Source organism: Vombatus ursinus, unplaced genomic scaffold (genome assembly GCF_900497805.2).
Source record: "Vombatus ursinus unplaced genomic scaffold, bare-nosed wombat genome assembly UNPS02014962.1, whole genome shotgun sequence".
Lineage (NCBI taxonomy): Eukaryota > Metazoa > Chordata > Mammalia > Diprotodontia > Vombatidae > Vombatus > Vombatus ursinus.
In genome coordinates this window covers 816311-838150 of record NW_020954740.1, presented here as the reverse complement: position 1 = coordinate 838150, position 21840 = coordinate 816311, and the positions used below count along the sequence as shown (strand labels likewise).

The 21840-nt window shown below is 39.4% G+C and overlaps 1 long non-coding RNA gene across 1 annotated transcript; it reads left to right on the top strand.

Moving 5' to 3' along the window:
* Window positions 1-13724: 13724 nt before the first annotated feature.
* LOC114030587 lies at window positions 13725-21150 on the top strand. The gene is made up of 3 exons (XR_003567636.1): window positions 13725-13912; window positions 14212-14303; window positions 21028-21150. It is a non-coding gene; the product is annotated as an uncharacterized LOC114030587 (long non-coding RNA).
* Window positions 21151-21840: the final 690 nt, after the last annotated feature.

The window sequence follows — 21840 nt, the reverse complement described above, 5'->3', positions numbered from 1 at the left end:
GTCCTTGTCCAAGGTTCCAGAGGGAGTCAAGCTTCAAATGATCACTAAGCTTTAACAATGTTCTGGTTCTAAGGATCTATGGAGGGATTATTGGCAGAAATGAAAGTCTCCATTGGAGAAGGATGGGCAGAGGAAAAGCTAGCAATGTCTTTTTTGTCTCAAAAGGATACTCCCATGCTACATGTGGGGGATAACCTTTGAAACCAAGGTTTTGGCTAGAACGAGTTTTTCATTTTTATCAGGGGATCTGCAGAATGCTGAACAGGATTGTGTCCTGCTAGCCATCGAGCTTAGACTTAATCTGTTTTTTTCAATCTGAACTTCCTGGGTTTTGCTTCTTCGTTTGTGTAGTCCAACTACACAACAAGTAATAATGGCATTTTTGCTTATTGTTATAGGTTCCTAAAGTTTTAACCTTGTTCTAGATGAGAGTGGGCATTCCACATGCTTGCCTATTGGTCTCCATTAGCCAACAATACTCGTTCAGCATCTGCTTTAGAGGCTCCGCTCTCCAGTAAACTTCCTGAGCTCTCAGGGTCTGAGGTTGCTCATGTTTCTAGGGAGTTCACTTTGGAGAGTAGTAGGCCTTAAGGTAAGAGAGGTAAAATGGAACCAGATCATGTTGTTATTTGTTGTTCAGTTGAGTCCAACTTCATGACTTCTTTTGGGTTTTCTTGCAAAGATACTAGAGTGGCTTGCTATTTCCTTCTCTAGCTCATTTTATAGATGAGGAAACTGAAGCAAACAGGGTCACACAGCTAGTAAGTGTTTGAGGTCACATTTGAACTCAGATCTTCCTGACTCCAGGTCTGGTACTCTATGTACTATGCCACTGTATCATGGAGGGTATTAAATGATAGCCTCAGTAGTTGAGATGGAGCCAGATAAGATACGTGAAAAGCTATAATATTTATGAAAAATAACCATGAGACCGAGAGAGTAGCTCCTAGCAAAGATATGTCAGGTAACTACAGAAGTCTGTAACCAAGATAGTTGTTGTTCAATTGTTTTTCAGTCGCGTCTTTGTGACTTCGTGACCCCATTTAGAGTTTTCTTGGCAAAGATGTTGAAGCAGTTTGCCATTTCTTTCTCCATCTCATTTTATAGATGAAGAAACTGAGGCAAACAGGATTAAGTGACTTGCCCAGGGTCACACAGCTAGTAAGTGTCTGAGGCTATATTTGAACTCAGGTCCCACTGACTCCAGGGCCCATGCTTTATCCACTGTGCCACCAAGCTGCCCCAACCAAGATTATTTATGGCCAAAACCGAAACAAGTGATATTGGCTGTCTTGCCTATTGTTATTGGTTCTTAAACTTTTAACTTGCTAAAACCCAAAGTATAGAAGTGTGTCCATTTATGTGGAGACTGTGGATAGGCCCTGTGAATATGGCATTACCACAGGCAGCCATTTAACTATCCAAGAAACTTTGCATAATTCAGGGTCTCACAGAAGAAAGGGACTTCCAAATTGCATTATAAGAGTGTAAACAGGAGGTGAGCCACTCGACAAGGATGCTGTAGGGGGGGATTCCTGTGCAACCTGAACAAGATCATCTCTGTGGTTCCTTCTAATGTTGAAATTCTGTGATTCTTAGGAAATGATGCTTCCAGGAAGAATTGTCAAAGCCCTATTATTATGGATTATGAAGGCCTCTTGTTCACTTGTGTCCAATTCTTCCCCATATGGTGTTTTCTTCACAAAGATACTAGAGTGGTTTGTCATTTTCTTTTCCAGTGATTTAAAGCAGACAGAGGTGAAGTGACTTGCCCAGGGTCACATAGCTAGTAAATGTTGAGGCTGGATTTGAACTCAGGTCTTATCAACTCCAGACCCAGTGCTCCATCCACTAAGCCACCTATAGAAAGCTGGTTTTAGGGTTAGCTTAACCTCTCAGTGCCCCCAAACAACTCTCTAAAACCATAAATTGTGGCAACGGTGTCCACGTATACTGGCAAAGGAAATTACTCACCAAATGCTGCCCATGCTGAAGGAATAAGAAAATCCAGTTTAAAAACAAACACCAAAACTAGGGGTATGGGTTAGTACAAGCATTACTAGTACAAGCATTTTATAGATGAGGAAACTGATGCTGAGAAAGTTTAGGGGACTTCCCAGGGTCACACAGTGCAAATCAAGAGATGAACCTAGTTCACTTAATTCCTAGTTCAGAACTATTTCTACTATGCCATACTGTCTTCAAAGCTAGAAAGAAGTTGGAAGAAAAGACAGTATTTCTATCACAGCTGGCAATTGAAGGCATGGGCTTCAGAAGGAGTTAAAGAGTCCTTCTTCTCTGGGTCCTGGCATTTGGTTTGGCCTGGGTTCAGTCCTTGGGGAGCCTGGTCTCTAATGAAAGGAGTTAGGTTCCCTTATCTTTTGTTAAACTTTGGACCTAGTAAATTTGATTATAGCTTAGGCTATTACTCATGTCTAGAGTTTTTCCAGAAGGGGAGAGGAGAAAGGTACAATATGAATCAAATATAGGGTAGGTATTTATTTCCTACATATGAAAAAAGGAATGCTAAATACAGCACTCAAAAATACATTTGATAAAAAATAAACTTAAAGCAGGATTTCATAACTCAACTCATAATGCCTATCATGCTCTGCTAAAAGGCTGATAACTTAAACCTTATCAGAACTTGAAGCAACTTGCAGTATTGATGATTAAGCATTTTATATTTCACCTTGATGCTTTGCTACACAAACAACTGCCAGTCATGTCTGTTGATAAAATAGCCAGGCTTGGGTCAATCTCCTTTTTGGTGATGGTCACCCTCTCTAAAAGTGCAGGAATAATTGCTAAGTATTTGTCCTCTTTCTGCCATTTAACTCTAACACATTAGGACCTGGGACCTCTGGACCTCTCAAACTTACAAGTTCCCTTCAAGTCTGCTTATGTTCACCTCTCATGTTCATATACTCATTTGCCTAAGATCAGGAAAGAACACACACACACACGAAAGAGGAAGCCCAGACCTAGGCTGATGCTTAGCTAAATAGGACATGTCCTTTAGATGCAGTGTGCTCGTGGCTTCACAGAGGCTGGAGTGGAGGACAGGACACTGGCTTGAAACAGTCCTGACATAATTCCAAAGCAAAAAGGAAGAGAGAGCTGAGGGTGGGCTTGCTCCCTTTTAAACGTCCAGAGTCATCAGCCCTTTTGGTATCAAAACCAGTAAGGCGTCTCTTCATCATCTCAAAGTGCAAACCCTTTAGCCCTGAGGCACAGAAGGGAGACCCCCAAAGCTACCAACCACATGGTTGACTTGGACCAGGAAGCGCAAATCTGAGTACCCTTCATGGGATGGCCCTATTACATTAATCAAACACTTTATTTCAATAGTACAACAGGTGGACCTTATCATCTCTACATAGTCCAGTCAATTGCATAATGATGACGATGTGGTCCACTAAAGGATATCACTTACAAATGCCAGCTTGTCATCTTCTAATCCTTCATCAAGGATGCTATCAACAGGTATATAGATTATTCTAATAATCAAAACCAGATATATCAATATAAATAAACACATTAGCCTGGAAATTGAAATTTGATCAAGAAGGATTTCAAATTGAAAAGAAAGATAAAACTATGCATATCCATTAAGCACAATTCCACAAAGAATAGCAGGCATAACATAGACAAAATAGGGGCAGCTAGGTGGTGCAGTGGGTAGAGTACCATCCTTAGAGTCAGAAGGACCTGAGTTCAAATCCAGCCTCAGATACTTATTAGCTGTGTGACCCTGGGCAAGTCACTTAACCCTGATTGCCTCCAAAAAACAAACAAAATAACACTCAAAATATCAGCAGAGAGGACCAGTGATTTTCAGAGACAATATAAGAGAGGAAATAATAAAATGTATAGTCACAGATTTTACATGCAAATGTGCAGAGTATGGGTAATAAACAAGGTGAATTAGGCATTTTAACATAAGGAGGTAAATTAGATCTCATAGGTATCATAAACTTGATAGGATTTGACTCAAGATTGGAATATAATTATAGAAAGGTATACTTTAATCAAAGGAAATACGTTAGTTAAAAGAGGAGGTGGAGTAGAATCGTATGTTATGAACATATATTCACATACAGAAATCCATGAATGTAAATATAGCGAAGGACTATTTTAGTGAGAATCAATGAAGCAAAAACTAAAGTGATGTTGGGAGTATAATACTGTACCATGACCTTTTGACCAAAGGGTCCCTTTTTTTGGACTCAAGCATGTAGTTTGGACTGAATTCAATCTTGGGGGAGCAAAGCCTCTAAGAGAGGTATTGACCTCCCCTTTCTCATACTCCTTGGCTTATTAGATTCCAGCTCCATTGACCTGGGGATGAATTTGCTCATTACCTAGGTAATAGCAGAATACAACCAAAATAAAAAAATTTGGATGATGAGTCCTTTAAGCAAATTGCCTAGTACTGAAGTATGGGGAACTTGAATCATTCAGACATTTGCTAGAGCTCTCTGCTATAAGAACAGGTGATTAATGCTGTTTTTGTCTTAATGAATATTTCATTATCCAAAAATATAGAGAAATCAACAAGATGGATTTACATTTTGGATTAGATTCTGATTGATAAAGAGGAACTGGTTTCTGAAATAAAGGTGATGGCAACATTGAGAGGAAATAATCACTTCAGTTTAGAATCTGTGTTAGAGGAGAAAGCTAGGTGCAAATTATTCTAATGAGTGAAAAATAGGTAGTTGTCTGAAGAGGTAATATGGATGCACAGGGAACTCACTGACAAACATACATTTTTTAAAATGTACGAAGAAACCCAAAGAACACTTGCATTTTCCATTCCTGTGGTTTTTCTTCCTGTGATCTCCTGTACAAATGGGCTCTGTAGCTTACCATTCCCTTCTCCCAAGCCAAGTCACCCATGATTATTCTCCCCTGTTCCCTTAGATGAGTCAGACTGATTAAGTGTAGAAGTAATTATATTGTATTGTGTGTGTGTGTGTGTATGTGTCTGTGTCTGTGTCTGATTAAAGGAAAACAAAAGCAAAACAACAAAAAATAATACAGGAAACTATACTTTTTTCCAAAATATCTAAGTCACCTATGGATTTTCCAACAGCCTCAGTATCTTCATTTACTTTATACTCAACAGAAAACTAATAAACTTTAAGCATCGTTAAAAAAAAAGACATACATAAGATATGAAAGCTATGGGAGGTAGCTGACCATAGGTACAAAAGAGTGGCACAATCCTTTAAGAATAGTTTTGAGAGCTCTAAGTTTCAGAGTAAACAAGCATCCATTCAGGGCGACGTAGTAAAAGCAAAGCTACTGATCTCCTTCAATGCTCTACTGACTCAATTTCTCCTGTGGGAACTCTTAGGGCTCCTTCAGCTCCGTCAGAGATGAAATGTGTTACAGATCCAGCTATTTACAGTTGGGTGGATTAAAAACTGATTGAATGAACTGACTCAAAGAGGGTTGATTAATGGGGTTGATATTCCCCTGCAGTCAGGTCTCAGAGGGTCCTGCAGATCTATGTTTGTGCTTATGTTGTTCAATATTTCTTTTAATCAATTATTTGAATAAAAGTTAAGATGCTATGCCTATCTAATTGCAAATAACATGAAACTGGGTAGGATAGCTAACACGCTGAATGAAAGAGTCACAATCGAAAAAGATCCTGAAAGGCTGAAGTGATTGACTGAATCTAATAAGACAAAATTTAATAGTCATATAAGTGAAGTCCTACATTTAAGTAAAAAAAGAACTGACTGTATAAGTATAAGAGGAAAGAGGTGTGGCTAGCCCATTTGTGTGGAAAAGATCTGGCAGTCTTACTGAACCATGAGGTAAATATGAGCCAATAGTGAGACAGACATCGAAACACCTTAATGAAATCTTTAACTGCATTAATAGCAGCATAGTTCCAAAAAGTGGGCAATAATAGATAGTTTTCACTATACTCTCCCTTAGCAGGACCACATCTGTAATATTTTGTCCCATTTTAAGCCCACTTTGGAAAGGACACTGACAAATTGAAATACATCCCACATGTTGGTCTGGAACTCAGAAAATAAAACATCATGGCTAAAGATTTGTTGCTCAAGTTATCGTTCAGTTTGTCTGACTCTTTGTGACCCTGTTGGGGTCTTCTTGGCAGAGATACTGAAGTAGCTTGCCATTTCCTTCTCCAACTCATTTTACATATGAGGAAACTGAGGCAAACAGGGTTAAGTGACTTGCTTAGGGTCACACAGCTAGTAAGTGTCTGAGGCCAGATTTGAACTCAGGAAGATAGATCTTCCTGACTTCGGGCCTGGCATTCTATCCACTTTGCCACCAATTGCCCTATGACTAAAGACAGAAGGACTGTTTTCAGGCAAAATGCAAATGCCCCTTGAAAACAGAGACAGTGTAGCCTATGTAAAATTCAGGTTCCCTGTCTCAACTCCTACTCCCCACTCCCTCTGACAAGTTGGGCCGCCAGGGAACTGGCTAGCTACGTATCTCTTTCAGGTTTCTAAGACTGAGGGAGTGGTGGGATTCTTCACTGCAGCTATCCACCTAAGCTCCCATTCCAATAGTTCTCCCCAATATCCATTGCAAAGTAGAGTTAGTATTTCTCTTATATCATTGACTCACTGATTAGTCCTTCAATGTTAATTTAACCAAATAACATTAATATGCTTCTCACAAAGGGGTGTTTACTGAGAAGATCCAGCAAAAATAGAATTACAAAACACCTTCCTGAACACCAGAGGCATACTCTCCCCTTTCTCTATCATCTTGGTCCCTGGAAAGAATGAGCTCAGACTTAAAGTGATTGCTGCAAAGCCTTCACCCTATCAAGCCCATTTCTGAATGTGGCATAGCTGATGGACATGTTGTACTGTTGTCTCACCAGGCTCAGCAGCTCTTCTGTGGACTATGTCACTGGACATCTATTTCTCTAACCTTTCAACACCTCACCAGGCAGTTCCATCTCCAGTCCTCCTTCACATAAGAACAAGAAAGAATAGATACTCCCCACCCTATTCTGCTTTGGTACAGCTGTAATTGTTAAGAAGGATTTCCTGATTTTGAGCCTTAATTTGCTTCTTTGCAACTTCTATCCACAGCTTCTAGTTCTGACCTGAAAGCACACAGAAAAATTTTATCTCTATTTCATATAACAACCTTTCAAAAACTTGAAGACAGCTATCATGTCCCCCCTGAGGCTTCTCTTCTCTTGGCCAAACATTTCTGGTTCCTTCAACCTATATGTAGAAACAATCTCATTACCTAATTTGCAAGAATAATTAATTAAAATAATGAAAAACAAAACAAAACCCAAACAATTGCAATATCACAGCTTATCCTGTGAAAACCATAGTCCCTGAAGACTTGAACTAGTCAGACAAGAAAATGTGATTGATAAAGAATATCTAAAAAGCCTTTGTTGAAATAGCAAAAGTCAATAAGTTGGGGGAAGGTATCAACCTAGGGTCAAATGGCATGTAACAAAGGGTGTGAAGGAGCAGAAAAAGATGACACTAGACAATTTTACTCATTTTCTAATTTTGCTAAATACTGATCTGCACCTGAGAATCTACAAATACTGAAGGGTTAGTGTAATGGGGATGCCACCTAAGATGGCACCATCTATATGGAAGACTCTGGAGATCTGCTTCCAGCAGACTAGAGAATTGGAGCCAACACGGACATTTAGCTGGTCTTCCACTTGGTTGGGAGCAGCCTTTTTTCTATTGATTATACATGGTGTGAGTCAAAGATTCAGCTTCTCCCTTAGACACAAATGCTGAAAAAGCCCTGTCAGGTGTTAAGTTAGTCTATATTAAAGATGATGATAGTTCAGGCTATGCAGCCAATGGAAAAAAGACCAACAATCCTTTCCCCCTTTATCTCTGCCTCTTGGTTTTCCTTTGTTGTTCAGTCTTTTCAGTGTGTCCGACTCTTCATGACCCCATGGATCATCGCACGCCAGACCCTTCTAGCCTCCACTAACTCTCAAAGTCTGTCGGGTTCATGTTCCTTGTTTTCATGATACTATCTATCCATCTCACCCTCTGCTGTCTCCTTTTCCTTTTGCCTTCAATTCTCCCCAACATTAGGGTCTTTTCCAATGAGTCCTATCTTCTCATTATGTGACCAAAGTATTTAAGTTTCAATTTCAGTATTTGACCTTCCACTGAATAGCCTGAATTAATTTTTTTAAGTATTGACTGATTTGACCTCCTTGCTGTCCAAGGGACTCTCAAAAGTCTTCTCCAGTACTTTAATTCAAAAGAGTCAATTCTGTGGCTCTTGGCTTTCCTTTACAGTCAACTCTCACTGCTACTGGAAAAACCATGGCTTTGACTACATGGACCTTTGTTGGCAAGATGATGTCTCTGCTTTTTAATATGCTGTCTAGATTTGCCAATAGCTTTCCTTCCAAGGAGCAAGCATCTTTTAATTTTATGGCTACAGTCATCGTCTGCAAGGATTTTTGGGCCCCAGAATATAAAATCTGACACTGCTTCCATTTCTTCTTCTTCTATTTGTCAGGCAGTGATGGGACCAGTTGCCAAGATCTTAATTTTTTTTATGTCAGGCTTCAACCCAGCTTTTACCCTTTGTAAGAGGCTTCTTAATTCCTCTTTGCTTTCTTCCAGCAGAGTGGTATTATGGATATTTCTCCTGGCAACCTTAATTCTGGTTTTTGATCTATCTAGCCAGGCATTTTGCATGATATACTCTGCATATAAGTTAAATAAATAAGATGACAATATATGGCCTTGTTATACTCCTTTTCCAATCTTAAACCAATCAGTTGTTCCATGTTCATTTCTAACTGTTGCATCTTGGGAGTACCAGATCATCTGGCTTTCTTGGCTTCCTTCAAGTCTCAGCTAAAATCCCATCTTTTATAGGAAGCCTTTCACAATGTCCCTTAATGTCAGTGCCTTCCCTCTGAAATTATCTCCAATTTATCCTGCATCTATCTTGTTTGTATATCAATCAATAAACATTTGTCAGTTCCTACTAAGTGCCAGACACTATGCTAAGTGCTGAGTATAAAAAGAGGCAAGACAGCCCTTACCTTCAAGAAGCTTACAGTCCAGCAAAGGAGATAACATGCAAGCAAATATATAGAAAGCAATTTATGTATGGGATAAAAAGGAAATAATTGACAGGTGAAAAGCACTAGAATTAAGAGAGGGTGGGGAAAACTTCTTATAATTTATTTATTTTTAGTTTTCAACATTCAATTCCACAAGATTTTGAGTTCCAAATTTTCTCCCCATCTTGCCCCTCCCTCCACCCCAAGATGGAGTGCATTCTGAATACCCTTCCCCTAATCTGCCCTCCCTTCTATCACCACCCCCCTTGTTTTATCTCCTTCCCCTTTTATTTTCCTGTAGGGCAGGATAGATTTCTATACCCCATTGCCTGTATATCTTATTGGGGAAAACTTCCTGAACCTCTGTCCTAAAGCCACGTGGTGTGGCTCTCTCCTTATTGGTGGAGATGAATGTCTGGCACCTCAAGAGGGGTAGATGGAATTTATAAGAGAAGAGAGAGCTCCAGCCTTCACCAGTCCCCCTTACTGACTCTTCAACCACCAGTCCCATCACTTCTGATGCTTCTGGCTTCCAGCTTGGTGAGAAAAGATGGAAGAGAATAATTTCCCTTCAGGTACTGAAAGAAAAAAACTCTGGGAACATATAGGAGGAGCTGTAAGCCTCCATCATGTTCCCATTCCTAGCTTGATACACTAGAGACTGTGGGGAGTTTCCCCTTGGGTGAGATCCAAGACTCTCTCAGTTGAACTGAGTTTCCTCTATAAGCTCCTTCAGGCTGTATTGTCTGGTGCATAATCTCCTATGTATACCTTCTCTGATGTCTGTTTTGCTATGGATTAGATAAATGGTTTTCTTTGCTATTTGCTATGTGTGTTCATTGTAGAATTGGTATTTGGTAGGAAAGTGGTCAAGCTTTGGATAATGAGCTTGGGGACCACTTGCCCCCAGAAATGACAAAGTATTCAGAAGTTACTTCTAACCCGATTATATCCCCTAGGCAAACAATATTTAGGGGGGTAGAGACATGTACTTCCAGCCCAGCACTCCCTCTCTTTTAAGAGTGCCATGTGGCCTTTGCCCAAACTTCCTGCTTCCTCTCCTGGCAGGAATTAAAATCCCACTTGGAGAAGAGTGGGAGGAGAAGAGGCTAGAGATGTCTATTTTGCCTCTCTTTGAGGCACACAGTGATAGGCCTCTCCTTACACCAAAGGCCCTGTCCTACAGATAGAGCTTTTCCCTGCATGTGGTAGTTCTGTCCATAAGAATATAATTTTTGGTGGCTTATTTTTGCAAGATGTTGTGGGTTTGGGGGGCCTAGGTTTTTTTTCTCCCCTAGTCTAAAAGCTAGAACAATTTTCTTTGTCTAGAGCTTCAGTATTTGATTTTCTCTAGCCCTTTGTGTTTCAAATAGAGCTATTTGAATTCACCTTTAAGTCCTTGGAATGGGTCCATGCAGGTGGGGGAGGGGGTAAGCCTAAAAGGGTTCATTGCTTACTTCAGATATTGGTGGCTTAAAATGAGTTTAAATAGGAATTGTTTTCTACAAACTGCCTGGTTTACATTTTTACTTGTAGGAGGTGGGATTAGTTGAGTCTTAAAAGAAGCCTGGGGAGTCAGTAGTTGGAGCTGAGAAGGCAGAGTATCCAGATCTGGAAGACCACCAGAGAATATGCCCAGAGCCAAGAGATGGAGTGTCTTGTTCTCGGACAGCCAACAGGTCAGTGTCACTGGATCAAAAAGTATGAGTTGGGAGAGTAAGATATGAGAAGACAGAAAAGGTAGGACCTCCGGGTCAACCTCCGGAGTTCTGAAAGACAAATAGAATCCGGTTGTATGCATGTTTATTTCTCTCAAAGGGGGTGGGCATGCATGTGGAGCTGCAGTCAGAACTGAGCTCCCTTTGGTGTTAGGCTGCACAGATTATAAAGCCATGAAGCAAGAAAGAGCTCCTGACTCAGGATGTCCATGCAAGCTTAATCCAGTCTTGTGGTTGTTGATACAGCAGGAGGATTTAGGGTTAACTTAGAGAGCATCGCAAAAGATTATTGTAATATCAGTCTAGAAGGGCTCAAACTGTCCTCTTGATTGGCTAGTCCAGGTTTTTGGCCTTCTTTAGGTAATGAGAGGCTCAAGAGGGTCTCACAGGGGCTAGGAAATGAAGGGCTTTGAATGCCAAACAGAGTATTTGTATTTGATCCTGGAGGCAATAAGGAGCCACTGGATTTACTGAATGACATGAAATTTACCGACTGACATGATCAGAACTTCAATTTAGGAAAGTCACTTTAATGGCTGAATGGAGAATGGATTGGAGTGGGGAAAGACTTGAGGCAGGCAGACTCACCAGCAGTCTGCAGCAATAATCTAGGCATGAGGTGAAAAGGACCTGTTCTAAAGTGGTAGCAATGTCAGAAAAGAGAAGAGACCTTATTCAAGAGAAGTTGCAAAGGAGCAATTGACAGGCCTTGGCAGCAGATTGGATGTATGTGGGTGTGGGTGTGGGTGTGTGTGTGTGTGTGTGTGAAAGAGAGAGAGAGAGAGAGAGAGAGAGAGAGAGAGAGAGAGAGAGAGAAGAATAAGGATGGCTTCTAGGTTGAGAGCCTGAGGAACTAGGAGGATGGTGTTGTCCTTTACAATAATAGGGAAGGTAAGAGGTAGGGAGAGTTCGGGGGAAAGATATTGAGTTCTGTTTTGGACATAGTAAGTTTAAAACATCTACTGGATATCCAGTTTGAGATGTCTGAAAGGCAGTTGGAGATATGAGATTGGAGGTAAGCAGAGAATTTGGGGCAGGTTAGATATATTTGAGAATCTTCAGCATAGAGATGGTAATTAAATCCATGTATGCTGATGAGATCACCAAGTGAAGTAGTATAGAAGGAGAAATGGGTCTAGGAGAGAACTCTAAGGGACATCTATGGTTAGAAGGAATGATCTAGAAGAGGATCCAGCAAAAAAGGAATGGTCAGGCAAGTAGGAGGAAAATCAGGAGAGAGTGGTATCCTGAAAACTTAGAGAGAAGACAGGAGAAGATGTTCATCAGTGTCAAAGGCTCCAGAGAGGTCAAGGGAGAATGAGGATTGAGAAAAGGCCATTGGATTTGGCAAATAAGAGATCATTGGTAACTTTGTTCAGTGGAATGATAAGATCAGAAGCCAGATGGTAAAGGGTTAAGAGGAGAGTAAGAGGAGAGAAAGTGGAAGCACCTATTGTAGAAGGCTTTTTGAGATGGTTAGCCACAAAGGGCAGAAGAGTTACATGGTGGTTTGCATGTCATTTCTCCCTTTAGAATGTAAGCTCCTTGAGAGCAGGGTCTTTTTTTACTTTGTATTTGTAGCACTTAGCCTTATGCTTGGCACATAGTAGGCATTTAATAAAGACTTATTAATGACTTGAGTTAACAGCTCCTAATTTATGGGAAGGAGGGAAGGTGATTTAATGTCATATTAAACTTGCTCCTCTTCTACCAAATCTGAATATTAATAAAAGCAGATAAAACAGTGACCAGTTCCACAGAATTGTTGCTAAGTATGATTTCTAGCCCCCCTAAGCTGATAGCATCACCTCTCGGTTGGTCTCAAGTATTCCTTCTGAGGTCTTCCTACAGAGAAACCAAGAGACCTGTTGTTAACTTCTCTTCCCACTAGGCATCTGTTTTGTTCCTCCAGCTCACATAGGTATATAATTTTCAGTACAGTGTGTTATTTGACTACAATGTTTATTGAGTTAGTACTCTGTCGTTTTCAGAGAAAAAAAACTCAGATCAAATAAACACACCATGTGGATTTAAGTTTCATTTTTTCCCCCTGGAAAATTAACTAGATTGGTGCTTTTTATAGGCTAGCTCCACCAATTTTTAGAATATTGTGATTAAAAATCACTTATTTTGTGCTGCCAGTTGGTAAGATAGAAGGGGGTATGTTTAAATGATATTGCTTAAAATGGCATAAGGCTCTTCTATCTCCTAGTAACAAATGTTTGCCTTCTGAGTGACTGGCTTTGAAGATAGTTTCTTGTGCTGTGTCATAGGGCTAGAAATTATTAAACAAAACGACCTCTTTAAGGAACTTCAACCTGAAAGCTAAAAGCTGACTGGTATTGATACTTTATTCATTACTTATTTCTAATAAGAATAATCATTTGTTTTGAGGGCCCCTTTAAAAGAGATTTGAAAAAACAACAACCACCCTTTTACTGTATTCTATCATATTACTACATGAACCTTCACACTTTAGTCACCATATCTTGCAAATAGGTTCTGTTTTCCGTTTCACCACCCCATCTTTGCTCCCTTGCTTCTCTCTGCATATGCCACCTATTCAACAGATAAATCCTTGGATTCCCCATGCCAGATGTGACCTCCACCTCTTGCCTTCTCGTAGCATTTTGTTTATACCTTTCTTATAAATTTATAAAGGACTTCCCTCCTCCTCTCCTCTCCATCTTGGTGGATTAGTAACAGAAGGCTTCAAATATGGTCACAAAGTGTTAATAAGATGTTGAACAGACTGTAGAGATGCTGTTGCTGTTATAGGGTGTGAGCACCTCTCTGAGTCAAGGGCGGGGGGGGGGGGGGGGGGCAACATAATCTGGGTGAACAAATACCCAGCCTCTGCAGGCTAAGCTAAACCTGGAGCGGTGGATTTCAAGGGGGATGCTATCTGTGGATCAGACCAAGCAGGGGAAGAAAGTAACTTTTTTCTCTTCCTCTTCCCTCTCCCCAGCCCCATCATCCACAGAGTTTGAAGGGAAGCTACAAGACCAACCAGCAGGGAGCAGAAGCATATACTCAACCAGGGCTTCTTAAAATTTTTCCACTCTCAACCCCTTAATCCTGGACCTGAGACATGGACTTTTATACTCAGGTACCTGGGGAAATTAATCTACTTTTGGAACTACCTCCTTAAGAGTCTTACCCTAGGGTAGTGCAATTAGGGATTGAGTGTGTGCAAACTAGCTTATTTAATTCACTATATCTACTAGCCATTCCTAGACACCAGACCATACTTCAGTATTGCACACAATGACTATCTTCCTCCACCTGTCCATCTCCCCAAAACAAAATTACCTGCCCAGGTCCCCATGCACTGTCCTCCTCATTAGAACTAAGCACTTTAAGAGTAGGGACCATTTCTTTTTTTTTTTTTAATCTTTGTGTCTCTAGGAACTCATCTGAGTAAATTGCCCAGGAAACACTGAAGAGAAAGAGGGATCCATGAAGACTATGAGGACTTTTGTGCTCTACAAGACCAGAAGGTATGAATTGCCTTGGCCACAAGTTTATCCTGCTATGCCTCACTAACATTGTATTTTAGGTGTGAGCTCACTCTTCCTTTATGTGTTTGTAGGAGTATGCACTAGGGAATGTTTTTGTAGCTTGTTTTAGTAAATGCCTTTGTTAGGAGCTAATATCGTCTATCACCTGATTGTTAAGGAGAAGCACACTGGTTGGGGTTTGTGAGCTGTAATGTTAGAAGGTTGGTCCCACAGACTACATCTTGAGAATAAAAATGCTCTTTTTTTTCCTCTAAGAAAAATCCCAGATAGAAAATCTCTTCAGTGGATTCTGGCAAATGCATAGCAGGTCCAAACCTAGAGTGAGAGCACAATTTAGGGGGGTAAGCCAGATGGGGTGATACATTGTGCAGGATATATTTGTGTTCCCTATGCATTTGCAGGGACACACTGAAGAGACTCTCTATTTGGGACTCTCCTTATTAGAGGAAAAACTGTAATTATTATTTTTTGGAATGTAATTAGATGGTTTATTTTCTGCTTTTTTCCCTTACAAGTCAGACTGGTTTGTTCAAGATAACTTTTACTCATTTGAATATTCATATTCATGTGCTGAGGTCTCGGGGCAGCGAGGTAGATAGAGCACCAGGCCCAGAGTCAGGAAGATGAGATCTGGCCTCAGACACTTTTGAGCTATGTGATCCTGGACAAGTCAAGCCTGTTTGCCTCAGTTTCCTCATCTGTAAAATGAACTGGAGAAGGAAATAGCAAAACCACTCAGTATCTTTGCCAAGAAAGCCCTATAAATGGAGTCACAAAGAGTCAGATGTGATTGAAAAATGACTGAACAACAACGTACTGATGATATCCCATGTATAACTGAACCCACTGTGAGGACAAAAACTAATACAAGCGATATAGATTTTACATCCCTAGTACATTGGTGCCTAGAAATTCACCTAGAGGCATAACAAGGGAGCTCATAAATGTGGTTTTCTGTTGATTTTTTTAAAATTACCTTTAAGCAGACCTAGACCTAGTTGGAATCAGCCTTCGTCAGCTTTTGCCCTCATGGCCGCGTTGATGACATGCAACCATTTCCAGGTCCTTAGGAAGGAGCACTAGACCTAAGATTCAGAACACATGGGTTTGAGGCCAGCCCTGCCTCTTACTAGTCATGTGAGGACAAGCCACAATCTCCAAACCTCAGTGTTCTCATCAATAAAATGGGGACAGCAATGTTTATAGTTCCTACCTCATCTCTGGGGAGCCTGCCTGGATCCCTACCCTGCAGTGTGGCTTCCTATTGCCAGCAAAGTAAAATTCAAATGATCTTTCAACAAAAGCAGTTGATAAAACTGGAAAAGAATCTGGCAGAAATTAGGTTCAGACCAAAACCTAACATTTACCAAAATAAATTCCAAATTGATACCTGGCTTGCATATAAAAGAACAAATTAAATTAATTTCAAATTAAAAGGACAAATAAACACAGAAGAGCAAGGAAGAATTACCTTTTGAATCTATGGATAGGGGAAGAGTTCATGATCAAATAAGGGATAGAATCACAGATAACACAATTTTTACTACATAAAATTAAAAGATTTTTGCACAAACAAAATAAAATAAGCTAAAACTAGAAGGGAAACAGTTAACTGGAAGAAAAAGAATCTTTACCCAAAGTTTCTCTAATAAAGGTCTCCTTTCTAAGAAATAAAAAGGAACTGATTGAAATTTATAAGAGTAACACCCATTCCCCAGTTGATACTGAATCATTTTCATGATTATTGATTTGTTGTATAGTTTGGGATCTGTACTGCCAGGCTCTTTTCCTTCCCATTTTCCCCCCACAATTTCTCTTGAGATTCTTGACCTTTTGTTCTTCTAGATGAGTTTTGTTTTTTTCTATATCTATAAAATATTCATTTAGTAGTTTAGAATAGCACTGAATAAGTAAATTAATTTAGATACCATTATAGTTTCTATTATATTGTCATGACCTACCCCTGAGCGATTAATATTTCTCCTCTTATTTAGACCTGTCTTTACTTCTACAAAGATGTGCAGTTGCATTCATATAATTGCCATATGTCCTGGTGGTAGCCTACCAAGTATTTTATACATTTGGTGGTTATTTTTCATGAAATTTCTCTTTCTATTCCTTCTGGGTTCTGTTGGTAATATATAGAAATGCTGATGACTTATGTGAATTTATTTTATATCCTGCAACTTGGCTGAATTTTAATTGTTTTGATTCTTTTAATGGGTTCTTTAAAGTTCTCAAGATAGGCCAACATCTGCAAAAAAGCAGTGACTTTGTTTTCTTTTTGCTTATAGTTGTTCCCTCAGTTTCTTTTTCTTATGTTATTGGGATATTGAGCATTTCTAGGACTTTTTAAAATATTAGTAGCTATACTGGGCTTTCTTGTTTTACCCTTGATCTTACTAGAAAAGCCTCCAACCTTTCTCTATTACATATAATGTTCATTCTTGTCCTGAGATAGATACTACTCACCATGTTAAGGAAAAGTCAATTTATTCCTATGCTTTCTTGTGTGTGTGCGTGTGTGTGTGTGTGTGTGTGTGTGTGTGTGTGTGTGTGTGTGTGTTGGGAGTTCACTTCTGGGAGCCAACATGGCAGAGTAAGAGGTAAGTTGCTCTTACCCTCCCCTATTAACCTCTGAAAACCCAGAAAATATCGCCCAAGGAAAAACCCTGGAACAGCTGAACCAGAAGAAAGATGGGGTACAGCAGTCCTATAGCCCAGGTAGCTTGAGAGAAAGGCCCCTCTTGCCCTGGGCGAAGGTCAGCAGTACAGAATGGGAGGCATCCTAGCAAGTTAGTGGAAAGCCCTACCTCAGCACAACAGGAGGAGATCCTGAAACCCAGATGGTGGAGCAGACAAACACCAACACCTGGACCCCCAACGTCCAGTGAGGATGGGGGAACCGGTGGAAACCAGCTCAGAAAACCACCAGGTGCCTCGGCATTCTACAGCAACCGGGTCTCCCAGTGCCTCAGCAAAAATAAGAGAAGCAGCACTACAAAGGGCCCCAGGCAGATAAACACCCTGCAACATTCATCTGAAAGGAGCTGAAGAAAGCAAAAGGAAAAGAAAAGCAGGTAACCTAGAGTTGCCTGAAAGATCCAGCCTTGCTGATTCCAGCCCAACACCAGGTAAGCTGCCAGAACACTACAGCCTCCAACTGCCAACATCAGAGGCCCCAGCACACAAAGCCAGCGACCAGGCCCTAGGCTCCTGACACAAGAAGCTTGAGTCAGTGCCCTCTGCTCCCCAGCAGGAGAACTCAATCTCTTTAAAGGCCAGGGAATAAGCAAACACCATGAGCAAAAAGAAACATACCATAGATTCATATTATGAGAACAGTGAAGATCAAGACAGAAATTCTGAAGAGGACAACGTTGTCAACAAACCCATATCTGGAACCTCAAAGGGAATATGAACTGGTCTGAAGCCAAAAAAACCTTCTTAGAATAGCTCAAGAAGGATTGTAAAAGTCAAATGAGAGAGGTAGAAGAAAAAATGAGAGGTATGCAAGAGAGAGTCGATAGCCTGGAAAAAGAAGGATAAAAATTAATTGTAGAAAGCAAGTCCTTAAAATATGCAATTGGCCAACTGGAAAAAAAGTACACTGAAGAAAACAAGTCCCTAAAATATACAACTGGCCAAATGGAGAAGGAGGTACAAAATCTAATAGAAGAAAACAGTTTGTTAAAAATTAGAATTGGACAAATGGAAGCTAATGTCTTTATGAGACAGTAAGAATCAGTCAAACAGAAACAAAAGAATGAAAAAATAGATGAAAATGTAAAATACCTCATTGCTGTGTGTATGTTTAAACAGAAATAGGTCTTGGATTTGGTCAAAAGCCTTTTCAGCATTTATTGATAATAGTCATGGAGTTTTTATGGTCGTGTTATTAACATGGTCTATTATGTTTATAGTCCTCGTTATATTGAGCCAACCTTAAATTACTGATATAAATCCAAGCTAGTCATAGGATATGATCTTTTTAATGTGCTCTTATAACCTATTCATTAATATTTTAATTTTTTCCCATTAATATTATTTAGGGATACGGTCTATAGTTCTCTCTGTTTCATCCTTTCTTGACTTAGGTATCAAGATCATATTTGTATTATGGAAAGAGTTTGAAAAGGTCCCCTTATTTTCTTATTTTTGCAAATAGTTTATGGAATATTACAATCAATTGTTCCATGAATGTTTAATAGAATTCACTAGTAAATTCATCTGGTCCTAGAGTATATTTCTTTGGGAGTTCAATTATGGCTTATTCAATTAATTTTTCTGATATAGGGCTATTTAAATAATCTATTTCTTCTGCGAATCTGAGCATTTTATATTTTTGTAAGTATTCATCTATTTTATCTAAGTTATTAGTTTGGTGGGCATATAACTGGACAAAAATAATTTTCTTTTTTCCTTTCCATTTGCTGTGAATTCTCACTTTGCTGATAAAAACATTTAAAGATGTAAATTTCCCCCTAAGGTATGCTTGAACTGTATCTTATAAATGTTAGTATCATTGCTATCATTTTCTCTGATAAAATTTTCTATTATTTCTGTGTTTTGTATTTAGACCCACCAATTCTTCAGGATTAAGTTACAGAGTCTCCAATTAATATTTAATTATCTTTTCAAAGGCTTATTACTGAATATAATTTATATTGCATTGTAATCAGTAAAGGATGGATTCAATATTTCTGCTTTTCTGCATTTGTTTGTGAGGTTTTGAATGTGTCAATATATGGTCAACTTTTGCAAAGGTTCCATGCACAGCTGAGAAAAAAATTAAGAAGTTAAAAAAACAAACTTCATGACTTTACTTGGCATTCAAGACCCTACAAAATCAGACATCACCCTACTTTTCCAGTCTTGCATCATACTACCCTGCTGCATGCACTTTTATGTTTGGGCCCAATGGGCTACTATTCTGGTATGTCCTGAAAACACACCCATAATTCTCCAACATTTCTGCTCTGTGCCTTGGCTCACACTGATCTAGAGCTCTGTGTCTGTGTAACAGGCCATAGAGAAAGATCCCTAGCATTTGTAGTTCAGTATTTAAATGACCAGCCAGCCAACAGAGAAGTAGACTGAAGCAGCAGCATAACCCTACCCCGTCTAATTCAACACTGCATTTTTAGATACAACTATAAATCCGAATCCCAATTTACCAATTATACCTTGATGTTCTCCTTCCTCTTCAATCTATCACCTTCCTACCCATCCTTTAAAGCCCAGAAAACTTTCCCTATTGTGGTACAATATGAAGAGCACTGGCTGTAGAGACAATACCTAGGTTCAAATTCCAGCTATGCCTCCAACTACCTGTGTTACATGGGGCAATTCACTTAATCTCCCTCAGCCTCAGTTTCCTGAGGGTGTTGGACCAAATGGTCTTTAAAATCTCTTCTAGCTCTAGATAAACAATCTTCCTCTCTCTTCACCCATTTCCCCATTAATGTTAATCTCCTTCCCCAATCTTCCTTCTCATATACTGCTTTGTTCCATGCCTCTAATTTATGCCATGTATTATAATTATATTTATATTCTATCCCCCTATGAGACTGTAAGCTCCATGAGGGCAAGGATTATGTCTTATTTAAATTTTGTACTTTCCCTAGCACAGTGCTTTACTTTGCACACCATGGGGTAAGCAATATTTGTGGTTTATACATGTAATTATTATTATTATTATTATTATTATTGAATTAATAAGAGTAGTTTCCTTGAGGAAACTAAGAGAGATCATTAAGCTACGACAGATTTTCCTATGGTTCATTTATATTTTGGGAGTGGCCCCAAGATCTCAAAGGAGCATTTTATCTAAAAATAGAATTTACATGTTTGCAATCTTCTCCCAGTCTAGTTAACAGGAGAATTCTTAGTTACCTATATAAAGAATGTCCAAGAACAACAGTAGCAGAATCCTAAAAGAGGTGAATTTTGTGTTTTGTGCTCTCTGAGCTCCTCCATTTTCTTCTCCCTTTATGGAGCAGTCACTAATCTTCTAAGTGTTAGTGAGTTTACAGTACCATCCTTCGACATGATTGAGAGCAAGCCCTGATAGCACCTGTTGGAAATGACCTCAAGCTAAGGGGGAGTCATACCTACTACATCTACTACACACATCTACTGGTAACAGCAAGAAGAACTGTACTTGGACCTAAAATCTTAGAGATCCTTGGGAGATGGTCGCTCATTGGAATGTGTTTTCTAAAGTTTCTCCTTGGGTTTTATTTTGTTTCCCTTAATCTTTAAGGGACAGCATGCTACACTAGGAAGAATATTGTTTATAGTCAGAGAAAGAATATATTCATAGAGGATCTGCTTTGAAATCCTTCTTCTATTACTATCTGTGTAATTCTGGGCAAATCATTTCATCTCTGGCTCTTTCCTTATCTGTAAAATGAGGAGGTTGGACCAGATGGCCTCTAAATCTGTGATGCTAGGATCTTTCAAGAAAAAATTTCCTTCTGATTTTGTGAACTGCAATCACATGAGGGGTTGGGGGGTCAGCATATTGGATAGTATCAGTAAATAATTTTTCTAGGTTTTTATGAATGTAGCTTTGGAGTTATGAGTCAGAGAAATGAGGTATCCTTTACAGTCAACTTGGGTTCTTGGTGACATCTGGGTTACAATAGAGAATTCTTCATTATATTGAGCCAAAAATCTCCCTCTTTGAATCTTTCCCCAGGAGCTACAGAAAATAAGCCACAGAATCTCAGAATTGGAAGGTATATTAAAGTTAACCATGTCCAGCCAATATCTAAACAAGAATTCCTTGCATTGCATCTGATACAGATCACTAGCTCCCAAGGCAGCCTATCTCACTTTTGGATCTTTCCAGTTGTAAAGAAGATTTTCTTTATGTTGAGCTACACTCTCCATCTCTATAATTTCTACCCTCTGTAACACTCAAGTGTATCAAACTATAATATAAAATATTATGTTATCTGTGTTTGTGTGTTATCTCTTTAATAGATTGTCAACTTCATAAGAGCAAGTCTTATCTAAACTTAGTATTTCCTCTAGTGCCTAGAAAATGCTCTACACATGGCAAACTCCTAAGAATTGATAAATGTGTTGCATGAAAAGCAGAATGAGTTTAAAACATCTACTTTCCAATTACTGTCTATGGCAACACCATTCTCCTAGTTGTGCAAGTTTGCAATTTCTAGAATCATCAATGATTCCTCACTCTCACTTGCTCCCCATATCCAGTCAGTTGCCAAATTTTGCTATTTCTACTTCACATCTTTTGTATGTTCCTTTCTCTCTGTTAACGTGGCCACCACCCTGGGTCAGGGGTTCACCTCATCACCTCTTGCCTGGCCTATTGCAATAGCATTCTAATTGATATTCCCTACCTTTAAGCTTCCCTCCACCCCAATCCAATCTCCACTCAACTGCCAAAGTGATTTTCTCAAAGCATAGCTCTAAACATAATACTTTCTTACTCAAACACTTGTGCTCCCTATTACCTCCAAGATCAACTAGAAAATGCCTG